The sequence below is a fragment of the Narcine bancroftii genome, chromosome 12, assembly GCF_036971445.1.
Source record: "Narcine bancroftii isolate sNarBan1 chromosome 12, sNarBan1.hap1, whole genome shotgun sequence".
NCBI lineage: Eukaryota > Metazoa > Chordata > Chondrichthyes > Torpediniformes > Narcinidae > Narcine > Narcine bancroftii.
Genome location: NC_091480.1, coordinates 5,411,511 through 5,433,030, shown reverse-complemented (window position 1 = coordinate 5,433,030; position 21,520 = coordinate 5,411,511). Strand labels below are relative to the sequence as shown.

General features: G+C 35.7%; 1 protein-coding gene and 1 long non-coding RNA gene across 7 annotated transcripts in view; one reads left to right on the top strand and one right to left on the bottom strand.

Annotated features, from left to right (window-relative positions):
* LOC138746840 (uncharacterized) overlaps nt 1-16,506 on the top strand; it is a 35,439-nt gene extending 18,933 nt beyond the window's left edge. The window contains exon 3 of the long non-coding RNA XR_011347149.1: nt 14,864-16,506. This is a non-coding gene — a long non-coding RNA (uncharacterized lncRNA). The remainder of the gene's footprint in view (nt 1-14,863) is intronic.
* LOC138746838 (zinc finger protein GLIS2-like) overlaps nt 1-21,520 on the bottom strand; it is a 274,859-nt gene that overhangs the window by 37,030 nt on the left and 216,309 nt on the right. The window contains exon 1 of one of the 6 annotated variants that reach the window (XM_069905373.1): nt 14,852-14,938. The exons of the other annotated variants lie outside the window; for them this stretch is intronic. The gene's annotated coding sequence lies outside the window, so the exon portion shown is untranslated. Of the gene's footprint in view, nt 1-14,851; nt 14,939-21,520 lie in introns of those variants that run through there. 6 annotated transcript variants of the gene reach the window in all.

Here is a 21,520-nt window from a genome sequence, read left to right as displayed (position 1 = left end):
TCCAGTAAATAATAGTTTGGATGTTTAACTGCCCAATAATAGTCTCAGATCCAGTAAATAATAGTTTGGATGTTTAACTGCCCAATAATAGTCTCAGATCCAGTAAAGAATAGTTTGGATGTTTAACTGCCCAATAATAGTCTCAGATCCAGTAAAGAATAGTTTGGATGTTTAACTGCCCAATAATAGTCTCAGGTCCAGTAAATAATAGTTTGGATGTTTAACTGCCCAATAATAGTCTCAGGTCCAGTAAATAATAGTTTGGATGTTTAACTGCCCAATAATAGTCTCAGGTCCAGTAAATAATAGTTTGGATGTTTAACTGCCCAATAATAGTCTCAGGTCCAGTAAATAATAGTTTGGATGTTTAACTGCCCAATAATAGTCTCAGGTCCAGTAAATAATAGTTTGGATGTTTAACTGCCCAATAATAGTCTCAGATCCAGTAAATAATAGTTTGGATGTTTAACTGCCCAATAATAGTCTCAGATCCAGTAAATAATAGTTTGGATGTTTAACTGCCCAATAATAGTCTCAGATCCAGTAAAGAATAGTTTGGATGTTTAACTGCCCAATAATAGTCTCAGATCCAGTAAATAATAGTTTGGATGTTTAACTGCCCAATAATAGTCTCAGATCCAGTAAAGAATAGTTTGGATGTTTAACTGCCCAATAATAGTCTCAGATCCAGTAAAGAATAGTTTGGATGTTTAACTGCCCAATAATAGTCTCAGATCCAGTAAATAATAGTTTGGATGTTTAACTGCCCAATAATAGTCTCAGATCCAGTAAAGAATAGTTTGGATGTTTAACTGCCCAATAATAGTCTCAGATCCAGTAAAGAATAGTTTGGATGTTTAACTGCCCAATAATAGTCTCAGATCCAGTAAAGAATAGTTTGGATGTTTAACTGCCCAATAATAGTCTCAGGTCCAGTAAATAATAGTTTGGATGTTTAACTGCCCAATAATAGTCTCAGGTCCAGTAAATAATAGTTTGGATGTTTAACTGCCCAATAATAGTCTCAGGTCCAGTAAATAATAGTTTGGATGTTTAACTGCCCAATAATAGTCTCAGGTCCAGTAAATAATAGTTTGGATGTTTAACTGCCCAATAATAGTCTCAGGTCCAGTAAATAATAGTTTGGATGTTTAACTGCCCAATAATAGTCTCAGATCCAGTAAAGAATAGTTTGGATGTTTAACTGCCCAATAATAGTCTCAGATCCAGTAAATAATAGTGTGGATGTTTAACTGCCCAATAATAGTCTCAGATCCAGTAAATAATAGTTTGGATGTTTAACTGCCCAATAATAGTCTCAGATCCAGTAAATAATAGTTTGGATGTTTAACTGCCCAATAATAGTCTCAGGTCCAGTAAATAATAGTGTGGATGTTTAACTGCCCAATAATAGTCTCAGATCCAGTAAAGAATAGTTTGGATGTTTAACTGCCCAATAATAGTCTCAGATCCAGTAAATAATAGTTTGGATGTTTAACTGCCCAATAATAGTCTCAGATCCAGTAAAGAATAGTTTGGATGTTTAACTGCCCAATAATAGTCTCAGGTCCAGTAAATAATAGTTTGGATGTTTAACTGCCCAATAATAGTCTCAGATCCAGTAAATAATAGTTTGGATGTTTAACTGCCCAATAATAGTCTCAGATCCAGTAAATAATAGTTTGGATGTTTAACTGCCCAATAATAGTCTCAGATCCAGTAAATAATAGTTTGGATGTTTAACTGCCCAATAATAGTCTCAGATCCAGTAAATAATAGTTTGGATGTTTAACTGCCCAATAATAGTCTCAGATCCAGTAAATAATAGTGTGGATGTTTAACTGCCCAATAATAGTCTCAGATCCAGTAAATAATAGTTTGGATGTTTAACTGCCCAATAATAGTCTCAGATCCAGTAAAGAATAGTTTGGATGTTTAACTGCCCAATAATAGTCTCAGATCCAGTAAAGAATAGTTTGGATGTTTAACTGCCCAATAATAGTCTCAGATCCAGTAAAGAATAGTTTGGATGTTTAACTGCCCAATAATAGTCTCAGGTCCAGTAAATAATAGTTTGGATGTTTAACTGCCCAATAATAGTCTCAGGTCCAGTAAATAATAGTTTGGATGTTTAACTGCCCAATAATAGTCTCAGGTCCAGTAAATAATAGTTTGGATGTTTAACTGCCCAATAATAGTCTCAGATCCAGTAAATAATAGTTTGGATGTTTAACTGCCCAATAATAGTCTCAGGTCCAGTAAATAATCGTTTGGATGTTTAACTGCCCAATAATAGTCTCAGATCCAGTAAATAATAGTGTGGATGTTTAACTGCCCAATAATAGTCTCAGGTCCAGTAAATAATCGTTTGGATGTTTAACTGCCCAATAATAGTCTCAGATCCAGTAAATAATAGTGTGGATGTTTAACTGCCCAATAATAGTCTCAGGTCCAGTAAATAATCGTTTGGATGTTTAACTGCCCAATAATAGTCTCAGATCCAGTAAATAATAGTTTGGATGTTTAACTGCCCAATAATAGTCTCAGATCCAGTAAATAATAGTGTGGATGTTTAACTGCCCAATAATAGTCTCAGGTCCAGTAAATAATCGTTTGGATGTTTAACTGCCCAATAATAGTCTCAGATCCAGTAAATAATAGTTTGGATGTTTAACTGCCCAATAATAGTCTCAGATCCAGTAAATAATAGTGTGGATGTTTAACTGCCCAATCATAGTCTCAGGTCCAGTAAATAATCGTTTGGATGTTTAACTGCCCAATAATAGTCTCAGATCCAGTAAATAATAGTTTGGATGTTTAACTGCCCAATAATAGTCTCAGATCCAGTAAATAATAGTTTGGATGTTTAACTGCCCAATAATAGTCTCAGATCCAGTAAATAATAGTTTGGATGTTTAACTGCCCAATAATAGTCTCAGATCCAGTAAATAATAGTTTGGATGTTTAACTGCCCAATAATAGTCTCAGATCCAGTAAATAATAGTGTGGATGTTTAACTGCCCAATAATAGTCTCAGATCCAGTAAATAATAGTGTGGATGTTTAACTGCCCAATAATAGTCTCAGGTCCAGTAAATAATCGTTTGGATGTTTAACTGCCCAATAATAGTCTCAGATCCAGTAAATAATAGTTTGGATGTTTAACTGCCCAATAATAGTCTCAGATCCAGTAAATAATAGTTTGGATGTTTAACTGCCCAATAATAGTCTCAGATCCAGTAAATAATAGTGTGGATGTTTAACTGCCCAATAATAGTCTCAGGTCCAGTAAATAATAGTGTGGATGTTTAACTGCCCAATAATAGTCTCAGATCCAGTAAAGAATAGTGTGGATGTTTAACTGCCCAATAATAGTCTCAGATCCAGTAAAGAATAGTGTGGATGTTTAACTGCCCAATAATAGTCTCAGATCCAGTAAAGAATAGTGTGGATGTTTAACTGCCCAATAATAGTCTCAGATCCAGTAAATAATAGTTTGGATGTTTAACTGCCCAATAATAGTCTCAGATCCAGTAAATAATAGTGTGGATGTTTAACTGCCCAATAATAGTCTCAGATCCAGTAAAGAATAGTGTGGATGTTTAACTGCCCAATAATAGTCTCAGATCCAGTAAATAATAGTTTGGATGTTTAACTGCCCAATAATAGTCTCAGATCCAGTAAAGAATAGTTTGGATGTTTAACTGCCCAATAATAGTCTCAGATCCAGTAAATAATAGTTTGGATGTTTAACTGCCCAATAATAGTCTCAGATCCAGTAAATAATAGTTTGGATGTTTAACTGCCCAATAATAGTCTCAGGTCCAGTAAATAATCGTTTGGATGTTTAACTGCCCAATAATAGTCTCAGATCCAGTAAATAATAGTTTGGATGTTTAACTGCCCAATAATAGTCTCAGGTCCAGTAAATAATCGTTTGGATGTTTAACTGCCCAATAATAGTCTCAGATCCAGTAAAGAATAGTTTGGATGTTTAACTGCCCAATAATAGTCTCAGATCCAGTAAATAATAGTTTGGATGTTTAACTGCCCAATAATAGTCTCAGGTCCAGTAAATAATAGTTTGGATGTTTAACTGCCCAATAATAGTCTCAGATCCAGTAAATAATAGTGTGGATGTTTAACTGCCCAATAATAGTCTCAGGTCCAGTAAATAATAGTTTGGATGTTTAACTGCCCAATAATTGTCTCAGATCCAGTAAATAATAGTTTGGATGTTTAACTGCCCAATAATAGTCTCAGATCCAGTAAAGAATAGTGTGGATGTTTAACTGCCCAATAATAGTCTCAGATCCAGTAAATAATAGTGTGGATGTTTAACTGCCCAATAATAGTCTCAGGTCCAGTAAAGAATAGTGTGGATGTTTAACTGCCCAATAATAGTCTCAGATCCAGTAAATAATAGTTTGGATGTTTAACTGCCCAATAATAGTCTCAGGTCCAGTAAATAATAGTGTGGATGTTTAACTGCCCAATAATAGTCTCAGATCCAGTAAATAATAGTTTGGATGTTTAACTGCCCAATAATAGTCTCAGATCCAGTAAATAATAGTGTGGATGTTTAACTGCCCAATAATAGTGTCAGATCCAGTAAATAATAGTGTGGATGTTTAACTGCCCAATAATAGTCTCAGATCCAGTAAATAATAGTTTGGATGTTTAACTGCCCAATAATAGTCTCAGATCCAGTAAATAATAGTGTGGATGTTTAACTGCCCAATAATAGTGTCAGATCCAGTAAATAATAGTTTGGATGTTTAACTGCCCAATAATAGTCTCAGATCCAGTAAATAATAGTGTGGATGTTTAACTGCCCAATAATAGTGTCAGATCCAGTAAATAATAGTTTGGATGTTTAACTGCCCAATAATAGTCTCAGATCCAGTAAATAATAGTTTGGATGTTTAACTGCCCAATAATAGTCTCAGATCCAGTAAATAATAGTTTGGATGTTTAACTGCCCAATAATGGTCTCAGATCCAGTAAATAATAGTGTGGATGTTTAACTGCCCAATAATAGTCTCAGATCCAGTAAATAATAGTGTGGATGTTTAACTGCCCAATAATAGTCTCAGATCCAGTAAATAATAGTGTGGATGTTTAACTGCCCAATAATAGTCTCAGATCCAGTAAATAATAGTTGGGATGTTTAACTGCCCAATAATAGTCTCAGATCCAGTAAATAATAGTTTGGATGTTTAACTGCCCAATAATAGCCCATTCAGAGCCAGCTCTTCAGCGCTTGACGTCCTGCTTTGCGGAAACTGCCAAAATGTTTGGCCTGGAAGTCAGCCTGAAGAAAACTGAGGTCCTCCATCAGCCAGCTCCCCACCATGACTACCAGCCCCCCCACATCTCCATCGGGCACACAAAACTCAAAACGGTCAACCAGTTTACCTATCTCGGCTGCACCATTTCATCAGATGCAAGGATCGACAATGAGATAGACAACAGACTCGCCAAGGCAAATAGCGCCTTTGGAAGACTACACAAAAGAGTCTGGAAAAACAACCAACTGAAAAACCTCACAAAGATAAGCGTATACAGAGCCGTTGTCATACCCACACTCCTGTTCGGCTCCGAATCATGGGTCCTCTACCGGCACCACCTACGGCTCCTAGAACGCTTCCACCAGCGTTGTCTCCGCTCCATCCTCAACATCCATTGGAGCGCTCACACCCCTAACGTCGAGGTACTCGAGATGGCAGAGGTCGACAGCATCGAGTCCACGCTGCTGAAGATCCAGCTGCGCTGGATGGGTCACGTCTCCAGAATGGAGGACCATCGCCTTCCCAAGATCGTATTATATGGCGAGCTCTCCACTGGCCACCGTGACAGAGGTGCACCAAAGAAAAGGTACAAGGACTGCCTAAAGAAATCTCTTGGTGCCTGCCACATTGACCACCGCCAGTGGGCTGATAACGCCTCAAACCGTGCATCTTGGCGCCTCACAGTTTGGCGGGCAGCAGCCTCCTTTGAAGAAGACCGCAGAGCCCACCTCACTGACAAAAGGCAAAGGAGGAAAAACCCAACACCCAACCCCAACCAACCAATTTTCCCTTGCAACCGCTGCAATCGTGTCTGCCTGTCCCGCATCGGACTGGTCAGCCACAAACGAGCCTGCAGCTGACGTGGACTTTTTACCCCCTCCATAAATCTTCGTCCGCGAAGCCAAGCCAAAGAAAAGAAAGAATAGTCTCAGATCCAGTAAATAATAGTTTGGATGTTTAACTGCCCAATAATAGTCTCAGGTCCAGTAAATAATAGTTTGGATGTTTAACTGCCCAATAATAGTCTCAGGTCCAGTAAATAATAGTTTGGATGTTTAACTGCCCAATAATAGTCTCAGGTCCAGTAAATAATATCACGGATGTTTAACTGCCCAATAATAGTCTCAGATCCAGTAAATATTAGTTTGGATGTTTAACTGCCCAATAATAGTCTCAGATCCAGTAAATAATAGTTTGGATGTTTAACTGCCCAATAATAGTCTCAGATCCAGTAAATAATAGTGTGGATGTTTAACTGCCCAATAATAGTCTCAGATCCAGTAAATAATAGTTTGGATGTTTAACTGCCCAATAATAGTCTCAGATCCAGTAAATAATAGTTTGGATGTTTAACTGCCCAATAATAGTCTCAGATCCAGTAAATAATAGTTTGGATGTTTAACTGCCCAATAATAGTCTCAGATCCAGTAAATAATAGTTTGGATGTTTAACTGCCCAATAATAGTCTCAGATCCAGTAAATAATAGTGTGGATGTTTAACTGCCCAATAATAGTCTCAGATCCAGTAAATAATAGTTTGGATGTTTAACTGCCCAATAATAGTCTCAGATCCAGTAAATAATAGTTTGGATGTTTAACTGCCCAATAATAGTCTCAGATCCAGTAAATAATAGTTTGGATGTTTAACTGCCCAATAATAGTCTCAGATCCAGTAAATAATAGTTTGGATGTTTAACTGCCCAATAATAGTCTCAGATCCAGTAAATAATATCACGGATGTTTAACTGCCCAATAACAGTTTCAGATCCAGTAAATAATATCACGGATGTTTAACTCTCCAATAATAGTCTCAGATCCAGTAAATAATAGTTTGGATGTTTAACTGCCCAATAATAGTCTCAGATCCAGTAAATAATAGTTTGGATGTTTAACTGCCCAATAATAGTCTCAGATCCAGAAAATAATAGTTTGGATGTTTAACTGCCCAATAATAGTTTCAGATCCAGTAAATAATATCGCGGATGTTTAACTGCCCAATAATAGTCTCAGATCCAGTAAATAATATCACACATGTTTAACAGTCCAATAATAGTCTCAGATCCAGTAAATAATATCACGGATGTTTAACTGCCCAATAACAGTTTCAGATCCAGTAAATAATTTCACGGATGTTTAACTCTCCAATAATAGTCTCAGATCCAGTAAATAATACCACGGATGTTTAACTGCCCAATAACAGTTTCAGATCCAGTAAATAATATCACGGATGTTTAACTCTCCAATAATAGTCTCAGATCCAGTAAATAATATCACGGATGTTTAACTGCCCAATAACAGTTTCAGATCCAGTAAATAATATCACGGATGTTTAACTCTCCAATAATAGTCTCAGATCCAGTAAATAATATCACGGATGTTTAACTGCCCAATAACAGTTTCAGATCCAGTAAATAATATCACGGATGTTTAACTGCCCAATAACAGTTTCAGATCCAGTAAATAATATCACGGATGTTTAACTACCCAATAATAGTCTCAGATCCAGAAAATAATATCGCGGATGTTTAACTGCCCAATAATAGTCTCAGATCCAGTAAATAATAGTTTCGATGTTTAACTACCCAATAATAGTCACGTCTCCAGAATGGAGGACCATCGCCTTCCCAAGATCGTATTATATGGCGAGCTCTCCACTGGCCACCGTGACAGAGGTGCACCAAAGAAAAGGTACAAGGACTGCCTAAAGAAATCTCTTGGTGCCTGCCACATTGACCACCGCCAGTGGGCTGATAACGCCTCAAACCGTGCATCTTGGCGCCTCACAGTTTGGCGGGCAGCAGCCTCCTTTGAAGAAGACCGCAGAGCCCACCTCACTGACAAAAGGCAAAGGAGGAAAAACCCAACACCCAACCCCAACCAACCAATTTTCCCTTGCAACCGCTGCAATCGTGTCTGCCTGTCCCGCATCGGACTGGTCAGCCACAAACGAGCCTGCAGCTGACGTGGACTTTTTACCCCCTCCATAAATCTTCGTCCGCGAAGCCAAGCCAAAGAATAGTCTCAGATCCAGAAAATAATATCGCGGATGTTTAACTGCCCAATAATAGTCTCAGATCCAGTAAATAATAGTTTGGATGTTTAACTGCCCAATAATAGTCTCAGATCCAGTAAATAATAGTTTGGATGTTTAACTGCCCAATAATAGTCTCAGATCCAGTAAATAATAGTTTGGATGTTTAACTGCACAATAATAGTCTCAGATCCAGTAAATAATAGTTTGGATGTTTAACTGCACAATAATAGTCTCAGATCCAGTAAAGAATAGTTTGGATGTTTAACTGCCCAATAATAGTCTCAGATCCAGTAAATAATAGTGTGGATGTTTAACTGCCCAATAATAGTCTCAGATCCAGTAAATAATAGTTTGGATGTTTAACTGCCCAATAATAGTCTCAGATCCAGTAAATAATAGTGTGGATGTTTAACTGCCCAATAATAGTCTCAGATCCAGTAAATAATAGTTTGGATGTTTAACTGCCCAATAATAGTCTCAGATCCAGTAAATAATAGTGTGGATGTTTAACTGCCCAATAATAGTCTCAGATCCAGTAAATAATAGTTTGGATGTTTAACTGCCCAATAATAGTCTCAGATCCAGTAAATAATAGTGTGGATGTTTAACTGCCCAATAATAGTCTCAGATCCAGTAAATAATAGTGTGGATGTTTAACTGCCCAATAATAGTCTCAGATCCAGTAAATAATAGTGTGGATGTTTAACTGCCCAATAATAGTCTCAGATCCAGTAAATAATAGTGTGGATGTTTAACTGCCCAATAATAGTCTCAGATCCAGTAAATAATAGTTTGGATGTTTAACTGCCCAATAATAGTCTCAGATCCAGTAAATAATAGTGTGGATGTTTAACTGCCCAATAATAGTCTCAGATCCAGTAAATAATAGTTTGGATGTTTAACTGCCCAATAATAGTCTCAGATCCATTAAATAATAGTGTGGATGTTTAACTGCCCAATAATAGTCTCAGATCCAGTAAATAATAGTGTGGATGTTTAACTGCCCAATAATAGTCTCAGATCCAGTAAATAATAGTTTGGATGTTTAACTGCCCAATAATAGTCTCAGATCCAGTAAATAATAGTGTGGATGTTTAACTGCCCAATAATAGTCTCAGATCCAGTAAATAATAGTGTGGATGTTTAACTGCCCAATAATAGTCTCAGGTCCAGTAAATAATAGTTTGGATGTTTAACTGCCCAATAATAGTCTCAGATCCAGTAAATAATAGTGTGGATGTTTAACTGCCCAATAATAGTCTCAGATCCAGTAAATAATAGTTTGGATGTTTAACTGCCCAATAATAGTCTCAGATCCAGTAAATAATAGTGTGGATGTTTAACTGCCCAATAATAGTCTCAGATCCAGTAAATAATAGTGTGGATGTTTAACTGCCCAATAATAGTCTCAGATCCAGTAAATAATAGTGTGGATGTTTAACTGCCCAATAATAGTCTCAGATCCAGTAAATAATAGTTTGGATGTTTAACTGCCCAATAATAGTCTCAGATCCAGTAAATAATAGTGTGGATGTTTAACTGCCCAATAATAGTCTCAGATCCAGTAAATAATAGTGTGGATGTTTAACTGCCCAATAATAGTCTCAGATCCAGTAAATAATAGTGTGGATGTTTAACTGCCCAATAATAGTCTCAGATCCAGTAAATAATAGTTTGGATGTTTAACTGCCCAATAATAGTCTCAGATCCAGTAAATAATAGTGTGGATGTTTAACTGCCCAATAATAGTCTCAGATCCAGTAAATAATAGTGTGGATGTTTAACTGCCCAATAATAGTCTCAGATCCAGTAAATAATAGTTTGGATGTTTAACTGCCCAATAATAGTCTCAGATCCAGTAAATAATAGTTTGGATGTTTAACTGCCCAATAATAGTCTCAGATCCAGTAAATAATAGTGTGGATGTTTAACTGCCCAATAATAGTCTCAGATCCAGTAAATAATAGTTTGGATGTTTAACTGCCCAATAATAGTCTCAGATCCAGTAAATAATAGTTTGGATGTTTAACTGCCCAATAATAGTCTCAGATCCAGTAAATAATAGTGTGGATGTTTAACTGCCCAATAATAGTCTCAGATCCAGTAAATAATAGTGTGGATGTTTAACTGCCCAATAATAGTCTCAGATCCAGTAAATAATAGTTTGGATGTTTAACTGCCCAATAATAGTCTCAGATCCAGTAAATAATAGTGTGGATGTTTAACTGCCCAATAATAGTCTCAGATCCAGTAAATAATAGTGTGGATGTTTAACTGCCCAATAATAGTCTCAGATCCAGTAAATAATAGTTTGGATGTTTAACTGCCCAATAATAGTCTCAGATCCAGTAAATAATAGTGTGGATGTTTAACTGCCCAATAATAGTCTCAGATCCAGTAAATAATAGTGTGGATGTTTAACTGCCCAATAATAGTCTCAGATCCAGTAAATAATAGTGTGGATGTTTAACTGCCCAATAATAGTCTCAGATCCAGTAAATAATAGTGTGGATGTTTAACTGCCCAATAATAGTCTCAGATCCAGTAAATAATAGTTTGGATGTTTAACTGCCCAATAATAGTCTCAGATCCAGTAAATAATAGTGTGGATGTTTAACTGCCCAATAATAGTCTCAGATCCAGTAAATAATAGTTTGGATGTTTAACTGCCCAATAATAGTCTCAGATCCAGTAAATAATAGTGTGGATGTTTAACTGCCCAATAATAGTCTCAGATCCAGTAAATAATAGTGTGGATGTTTAACTGCCCAATAATAGTCTCAGATCCAGTAAATAATAGTTTGGATGTTTAACTGCCCAATAATAGTCTCAGATCCAGTAAATAATAGTGTGGATGTTTAACTGCCCAATAATAGTCTCAGATCCAGTAAATAATAGTGTGGATGTTTAACTGCCCAATAATAGTCTCAGATCCAGTAAATAATAGTTTGGATGTTTAACTGCCCAATAATAGTCTCAGATCCAGTAAATAATAGTGTGGATGTTTAACTGCCCAATAATAGTCTCAGATCCAGTAAATAATAGTGTGGATGTTTAACTGCCCAATAATAGTCTCAGATCCAGTAAATAATAGTGTGGATGTTTAACTGCCCAATAATAGTCTCAGATCCAGTAAATAATAGTTTGGATGTTTAACTGCCCAATAATAGTCTCAGATCCAGTAAATAATAGTGTGGATGTTTAACTGCCCAATAATAGTCTCAGATCCAGTAAATAATAGTGTGGATGTTTAACTGCCCAATAATAGTCTCAGATCCAGTAAATAATAGTGTGGATGTTTAACTGCCCAATAATAGTCTCAGATCCAGTAAATAATAGTTTGGATGTTTAACTGCCCAATAATAGTCTCAGATCCAGTAAATAATAGTGTGGATGTTTAACTGCCCAATAATAGTCTCAGATCCAGTAAATAATAGTTTGGATGTTTAACTGCCCAATAATAGTCTCAGATCCAGTAAATAATAGTGTGGATGTTTAACTGCCCAATAATAGTCTCAGATCCAGTAAATAATAGTGTGGATGTTTAACTGCCCAATAATAGTCTCAGATCCAGTAAATAATAGTGTGGATGTTTAACTGCCCAATAATAGTCTCAGATCCAGTAAATAATAGTGTGGATGTTTAACTGCCCAATAATAGTCTCAGATCCAGTAAATAATAGTTTGGATGTTTAACTGCCCAATAATAGTCTCAGATCCAGTAAATAATAGTGTGGATGTTTAACTGCCCAATAATAGTCTCAGATCCAGTAAATAATAGTTTGGATGTTTAACTGCCCAATAATAGTCTCAGATCCAGTAAATAATAGTGTGGATGTTTAACTGCCCAATAATAGTCTCAGATCCAGTAAATAATAGTTTGGATGTTTAACTGCCCAATAATAGTCTCAGATCCAGTAAATAATAGTGTGGATGTTTAACTGCCCAATAATAGTCTCAGATCCAGTAAATAATAGTGTGGATGTTTAACTGCCCAATAATAGTCTCAGATCCAGTAAATAATAGTTTGGATGTTTAACTGCCCAATAATAGTCTCAGATCCAGTAAATAATAGTTTGGATGTTTAACTGCCCAATAATAGTCTCAGATCCAGTAAATAATAGTGTGGATGTTTAACTGCCCAATAATAGTCTCAGATCCAGTAAATAATAGTGTGGATGTTTAACTGCCCAATAATAGTCTCAGATCCAGTAAATAATAGTTTGGATGTTTAACTGCCCAATAATAGTCTCAGATCCAGTAAATAATAGTTTGGATGTTTAACTGCCCAATAATAGTCTCAGATCCAGTAAATAATAGTGTGGATGTTTAACTGCCCAATAATAGTCTCAGATCCAGTAAATAATAGTGTGGATGTTTAACTGCCCAATAATAGTCTCAGATCCAGTAAATAATAGTTTGGATGTTTAACTGCCCAATAATAGTCTCAGATCCAGTAAATAATAGTGTGGATGTTTAACTGCCCAATAATAGTCTCAGATCCAGTAAATAATAGTGTGGATGTTTAACTGCCCAATAATAGTCTCAGATCCAGTAAATAATAGTTTGGATGTTTAACTGCCCAATAATAGTCTCAGATCCAGTAAATAATAGTGTGGATGTTTAACTGCCCAATAATAGTCTCAGATCCAGTAAATAATAGTGTGGATGTTTAACTGCCCAATAATAGTCTCAGATCCAGTAAATAATAGTTTGGATGTTTAACTGCCCAATAATAGTCTCAGATCCAGTAAATAATAGTGTGGATGTTTAACTGCCCAATAATAGTCTCAGATCCAGTAAATAATAGTTTGGATGTTTAACTGCCCAATAATAGTCTCAGATCCAGTAAATAATAGTGTGGATGTTTAACTGCCCAATAATAGTCTCAGATCCAGTAAATAATAGTGTGGATGTTTAACTGCCCAATAATAGTCTCAGATCCAGTAAATAATAGTTTGGATGTTTAACTGCCCAATAATAGTCTCAGATCCAGTAAATAATAGTGTGGATGTTTAACTGCCCAATAATAGTCTCAGATCCAGTAAATAATAGTGTGGATGTTTAACTGCCCAATAATAGTCTCAGATCCAGTAAATAATAGTTTGGATGTTTAACTGCCCAATAATAGTCTCAGGTCCAGTAAATAATAGTTTGGATGTTTAACTGCCCAATAATAGTCTCAGATCCAGTAAATAATAGTGTGGATGTTTAACTGCCCAATAATAGTCTCAGATCCAGTAAATAATAGTGTGGATGTTTAACTGCCCAATAATAGTCTCAGATCCAGTAAATAATAGTGTGGATGTTTAACTGCCCAATAATAGTCTCAGATCCAGTAAATAATAGTTTGGATGTTTAACTGCCCAATAATAGTCTCAGATCCAGTAAATAATAGTTTGGATGTTTAACTGCCCAATAATAGTCTCAGATCCAGTAAATAATAGTGTGGATGTTTAACTGCCCAATAATAGTCTCAGATCCAGTAAATAATAGTGTGGATGTTTAACTGCCCAATAATAGTCTCAGATCCAGTAAATAATAGTGTGGATGTTTAACTGCCCAATAATAGTCTCAGATCCAGTAAATAATAGTTTGGATGTTTAACTGCCCAATAATAGTCTCAGATCCAGTAAATAATAGTGTGGATGTTTAACTGCCCAATAATAGTCTCAGATCCAGTAAATAATAGTGTGGATGTTTAACTGCCCAATAATAGTCTCAGATCCAGTAAATAATAGTTTGGATGTTTAACTGCCCAATAATAGTCTCAGATCCAGAAAATAATATCACGGATGTTTAACTGCCCAATAATAGTCTCAGATCCAGTAAATAATATCGCGGGTGTTTAACTGCCGAATAATAGTCTCAGATCCAGAAAATAATATCGCAGATGTTTAACTGCCCAATAATGGTCTCAGATCCAGAAAATAACGGTGTGGATGTTTAACTGCCCAATAATAGTCTCAGATCCAGTTAATAATATCGGAGATGTTTAACTGCCCAATAATGGTCTCAGATCCAGAAAATAATGGTGTGGATGTTTAATTGCCCAATAGTAGTCTCAGATCCAGTTAATAATATCGAGCATGTTTAACTTTCTAATAATAGTCTCAGATCCAGTAAATAATATCGCAGATGTTTAACTCTCCAATAATAGTCTCAGATCCAGTAAATAATATCGCAGATGTTTAACTCTCCAATAATAGTCTCAGATCTAGTAAAGCCAGAGCAATGTCTTTCTTTCATTTCTGCAGATGGAATCTACTCAATCTAGCATTCCTGTTTTCCAAATATAAGAAGATATTTTAGAGTCAAAATAATCAAAAATGGATTTTGGAATAAAAACTCGGACTGCTTGAAATAAATAGAAATGTTTAAGTAAAATTATCATCTTAAAAGCATTAATACGACCTATTAAAGATAGAAACAATGGAGACCATTTAGAAAGAGATACACCTGTAGTAGGAGCTTAATGGAGTTTTTGACAAAATGCCAAATCTCAGACTTCAAAGTGTGTTGACATACCTTTTACTACAGTTGCCTCAATGTACCAGCTCCAGGAGAGGTCTTCTGAAATGTGCCAGGAGGTTGAAGGCTCCAACCCTCTTCATCCCCATCCCATCAACGCAGACGGGTGCCTGATCCCTCGATTGCTCCTACCTAAAATCAGCAACCAGCTCCTCAGTCTTGGTGACGTTAAGAGTAAGATTGTTGCCCTGGTGCCACCCAACCAGGTTTTCCACTGATATTCTGTTCTCTGACTAATCGTTACCAGTTATTCAGCCAACAACGGTGGTGTCATCAGCAAATCTATGGAATGAGCTGTACAAATGTACAAAAGTCTGCAGACGCCATGGTTGAAGTAAAAACACGATGCTGGAGAAACTCAGCAGGTCAAACAGTATCAGCGTTCTTTATACAACAACGGTAAAGATACAGAACCAACGTTTTGGGCCTGACCCCTTCATCAAGTATGAAAAAATGTCAAATCGTACAAATTTGCTGCGCGGACTATAGTGTGCGGATCTGGTCATCGCATGATAGGAAGGATGAGTCTAAGTTAGAGCGAGTGCAGAAAAGACTCACAGGAACATGGCTTGAGTAAAAGGAAGATTGGATAGGCTAGGAATGTTTTTCCTGGAGTGTGGGACTCTGAGAGGTGATCTTATGGAGGTTTGTAACATTACGACAAGCATGAACAGTCAGTCCTTTTCCCAGGGGAGGGGAGTGTAAGACTGGATGGTACAGGATTATGAGAGAGAAAAGTTGAAAGGGGATGAAAGGCCATAGCTTTTGCACAGAAAGCGATGATAATGTGGATGAGCTAAACGAGGTGGGAGAAGTGGGAACAATTAAAACGGTCAAGGAACTTGGCCAGGTTTTTAGATTCAAAGGGATAAGGACAAGTGCAGGCAATTGGGATTAGCTTGAATAGACTATTTACGAGGAGTCACGTGACGGAGTAGTGGCCGGTCGGGGAACTCCAGCCCTCTCCGGAAAAGTTTTTAAAAAAACGCAGAAAACACAAAGGCACAAACACAAAAATTAAAATAAAGTGAAAGTAAAGGTGGGAAGAAAATGGCAGCGAAGAAAGAAAAGTCGAAAGCAACGGGAAGAAGAGAAGAAGAAAAGACATCGGAAGAAGAAGGTGAAGGCCTTACCTGTCTGAGGAGGCCTGCCGTGGAGAGAGAAGCTCGCTCCCTCAGGTCAGTCGAAGTCCCGAGCTCGGGTCTACAAAAATGGCTTGCGGAGCCAAGCAAAAGTGCGCAAACGCGCAAGACAAAAAAAACACTGACAGGAGGGGGGACCAGCTGAGGAGTCGATCTCCACAGCTGAGAATGACAGCCACAGCACAGCAGCAAGAGAGCATAGAAAACATCAAGAACAAGAAAGAAGAGAGTAAAAAGAAATCAAGGAAACAACAGATGAGCAACCCAGAGGAAGAAGAAGAACAACAACAACACAGAGAAATGGAAGAAGGGAAAGGCAAGACAATGGATATATATATTTTTTAAAGAATATATGGAATCAGTAAAAGAATGGCAATCACAAGAATTTAGTGAAATAAAAAGAATTAAAAGTACAGAAGAAAAAATGAATAGATTAGAGATGGTCATGTCAGATATAGGAAAAAGAGTGGACAAGGTGGAAGAACGAGAAACAGCCGTAGAAATGGAAGTAGAGGACTTAAAAAAGAAATTAGAAGAATCTAATAAAAAAGTTAAAGAGACACAAGAGCTGTTAGCTCAGAAGATAGATATAATGGAAAATTATAATAGAAGAAATAATATAAAGATAGTGGGCCTTAAGGAAGATGAAGAAGGCAAGAATATGAGAGAATTTATAAAAGATTGGATCCCCAGGGTCCTAGGAAGACCAGAATTACAGGAAGAAATGGAAATAGAAAGGGCACATAGAACATTAGCCCCTAAACCACAGCCACAACAAAAACCAAGATCCATTTTAGTAAAATTCCTAAGATATACAACGAGAGAAAATATATTGGAGAAAGCAATGAAGAAAATAAGAGAAGACAAACAGCCACTGGAATACAAAGGTCAAAAATTTTTTTTCTATCCAGACATAAGTTTTGAACTCCTGAAGAAGAGAAAGGAGTTTAATACAGCAAAAGGGATCCTATGGAAAAAAGGATATAAATTTATGCTAAAGTACCCAGCGGTACTTAAAATAGTTATTCCAGGTCAGCAAAACAGACTATTCTCGGATCCGGAGGAAGCACGAAAATTTGCAGAACAACTACAAAACAGACAGAGATGAAGACATGTAACGAGAGCAAAAATGACCACGAACTATATGTATGTGTGTATTATATATATATATATATGTATATATGTGTGTACATGAGTGTATGCATATTTAAAAGAAAATATATAGAGTATAGATAAGAATTAATAAGGGAAAGAAAGGGAAAAGAGGAAGTAAGGAGGGAATTAAGAGAGTGACCTTTGTTGTATATGAAAATTGGAATCTTTTCTGGGGGGGGGGCTGGGTGGGGAGGAGTTACGGTCACTGCAAAATCAGTTGATGCTTGCGAGTGAATTCGCAAATCCAAATGGAGAGGGGAGACGTGGTTGCCCGACAAGGGATAAAGGGCAACTCAGGAAGGGGAGGGGATAGTGGGGTTAAAGAAATTTTAGATAGGAGAATAATGGAAATGTTTGATGTTTTAGAAATGTTGTCTTATAAAGTGTTAAAAACAAGAAAGCAGAAATGGATAAGAAGGAAAGGTGATGATGAGGAAACGGAAAGGAAAGATAAACAAAGTATGAAATGGCTATGTTGAACTATATTACTTTAAATATTAACGGAATACATAACCAAATCAAAAGGAAGAAACTGCTAAATTTACTGAAAAAAGAAAAAATTGATATAGCATTCGTGCAAGAAACACACTTAACTGAAATGGAACACAAGAAATTAAAGAGAGATTGGATAGGACATGTAACAGCAGCGTCATATAATTCAAAAGCTGGAGGAGTAGCTATATTAATCAGTAAAAATGTACCAATTAAAATAGAAGAGGAAATAATAGACCCAGCAGGGAGATATGTAATGATAAAATGTCAGATATATTCGGAGTTTTGGAATTTACTCAATGTATATTCACCTAACGAAGAAGATCAAAAATTTATGCAAGATATTTTTTAAGATAGCAGACATGCAAGGGAACATACTAAGAGGAGGGGATTTAAACCTTAATTTGGATTCAAACATGGATAAAACTGGGGAAAAAAAATTAACAGAAAGAACAAAGTAACCAAATTTATAATTAAATCGATGCAAGAAATGCAACTTTTGGATATATGGAGGAAACAACACCCAAAGGAAAAGGAATATTCATATTATTCGGGTAGACATAAAGCATGCTCAAGAATAGACCTATTCCTGCTATCAGCTCGCATGCAAGACAGAGCTAGAAAAACAGAATATAAAGCTAGAATATTATTGGACCACTCACCCCTGATATTGACAATAGAGTTAGAGGACATCCCTCCAAGAATGTATAGATGGAGATTAAACTCCATGCTACTTAAAAGGCAGGATTTTAGAGAATTCATTGAAAGACAAATTAAAATGTACTTTGAAATAAATACGGAATCAGTGAAAGTTAAGTTTATACTATGGGACGCAATGAAAGCGTTCATCAGAGGGCAAATAATAAGTTATGTAACCAAGATGAAGAAGGACTACAATCAGGAAACAGAGCAGTTGGAAAGGGAAATAGCAAATATAGAAAAAGAATTAGCAATGAAGGAAGATACAACTAAAAGAAGAGAATTGGCAGATAAAAAAATAAAATATGAAACACTACAAACATATAAGGTGGAGAAGAACATAATGAAGACAAAACAGAAATATTATGAACTAGGAGAAAAAACGCACAAAATTCTAGCATGGCTGCTTAAGACAGAACAAACTAAGAGAATGGTATTGGCATCAAGGAAAAAAGACAAACAAATCACATATAATCCAACGGAGATTAATTAAAACTTCAGAGAATTCTACGAACAATTATAGCAAACTGAAAACGAAGGGAAAGAAGACAAAATAGATGAATTTTTAACTAAAATTGAACTACCGAAATTACAAATAGAGGAACAAAATAAATTAACCGAACCATTTGAAATAGTAGAAATACAAGAGATAATAAAAAAACTACCGAATAATAAAACACCAGGAGAGGATGGAATCCCAATAGAATTCTATAAAACATTTAAAGATTTATTAATTCCTCCCCTCCTGGAAGTAATCAACCAGATTGACAAAACACAAAGCTTACCAGATTCATGCAAAACAGCAATAATTACAGTAATACCAAAGACAGGGAAAGATCCACTTGCACCAGTGACATATAGACCAATATCTTAACACAGATTATAAGATAATAGCTAAACTATTAGCAAACAGATTAGCCGACTATGTACCAAAAATAGTAAATCTAGACCAAACTGGATTTATTAAAAAAAGACGAACAACAGACAATATTTGTAAATTTATTAACTTAATTCATACAGTAGAAGGAAATAAAGCTCCAACAGTAGCGGTGGCTTTAGACGCAGAGAAGGCCTTTGACAGAGTAGAATGCAATGATTTATTCAAAGTACTACAAAAATTCAGTTTACCAGAGAAATATATTAATTGGATTAAAGCATTGTATAAGGGGCCATTGGCGAAAGTGACAGTAAATGGATATATATCAAAACAATTTAACTTAAGCAAATCAACAAGGCAGGGATGCCCACTATCGTCCTTATTGTTCACGTTAACCATAGAACCACTAGCAGAACTGATAAGAGCAGAAAATAAAATAAAGACAAGGAATATAAAATCAGTTTATTTGCAGATGACATTATAGTATACTTAACAGAACCAGAAATATCAATAAAAGAATTACATAAGAAATTGAAGGAATATGGAGAAGTGTCGGTATACAAGATTAACGCAAATAAAAGTGAAGCAATGCCAATGAATAATGCGGATTTCTCAAAATTTAAGAAAGAATCACCATTCAGATGGCAAATGCAAGCAATACGATACCTAGGTATACAAATAAATAAAAACCTCGGCCATCTATATAAACTCAATTATTATCCACTAATGAAAAAATTACAGGACGACTTAGAGCATTGGAAAGACTTACTACCAACACTAATAGGAAGGATAAACTGTATTAAAATGAACATTTTTCCAAGGATACAATACCTATTTCAGGCATTGCCAATACATTTGACGGAGAAATTCTTCAAGGAGTTAAAGAAAATAATAAGGAAATTTTTATGGAAAGGGGGGAAACTGAAGATAGCACTAGATAATTTAACAGAATGGTATAAACAAGGAGGCTTATGACTGCCAAACTTTAAAAATTATTATAGAGCCGCACAATTAAGATACCTATCAGATTTTTATCAAACAAGGGAAAAGCCAGATTGGACGAGATTAGAACTAGATAAAATAGGGGAGAAGATACCCGAACATATATAAATGGGATGAAAAATTGGTACAACGTAGGAATTCTCCAGTATTACATCATCTGCTCAATATTTGGAAGAAGATTCATGTAGAAAGGAATAAAACAAATTACCAACTATCAAAACTAATACTGACGCAAAATCAGCTAATCCCTTTTACAATAGATAACCTTTCCTTTAGAGAATGGGAGAAAAAAGGGATCAAAAGAATAGAAAATTGCTTTTAGGAAATAAATTATTATCCTTTGAACAAATGAAGGATAAATATAATATAACTCATGATACAGTGTTGGCATACTACCAACTGAAATCCTACTTGAAGGACAAATTGGGAAGCAATTGGTATCTGAGGTTACCAGAGGGAAGTAATTTTGAATATGTGATTACAGACACAATGATAATCAAAAAATTTATAACAAATATGTATATTAAACTACAAGAAAAGGAGAACGAGGAAACAAATAGTAAAACTAAACAAAAATGGGAACAAGATCTAAACATAAAGATAAAGAATGAAACATGGGAGAAGTAATGCTCAGGAACGATGAGAAATACAATAAATACGAGGTTACGTATGATATAATATAACTGGATACACAGGCTATATATTACACCTCAAAAGTTAATAAATAAATGGGACCCAACAGTATCTGACAGATGTTTTCGCTGTAAAAAGGAAATGGGAACAACAATTCATGCAATCTGGACATGTGAGAAAGTGAAAAAATTTTGGGAAGATCTAAACCAGATATTAAATAAAATCACAAAAAGTAATATACCAAAAAACCCAGAGATCTTCCTCCTAAGTAACATAAAAAACAAAGAATTTGGACTTGATTTGGATGGTGCACAAGAAAGATTTGTTAGGATAGCCCTAGCTGTAGCAAAAAAATCTATTATGTCAGCCTGGAAATTAGAAAATAACTTGAGAATACAACAATGGTATATAGAAATGAATAAATGTATTCCATTAGAAAAAAATAACATATAATTTAAGAAATAATATTACAATATTTGAACAAATATGGGAGCCATACATGAAACACAATAGAGAAAACCTACCGGGGACATCTACCACCTAAAATGACAGAAGGAGAAGGGAATGAAAAGAATTGACTCAGTGGAAATTCTTCTTTGTTTTTATTGAGTGACAACATTGTTTGACGGGTTTAATGTATCTTAGATTCTGAACTTTAAATGAATG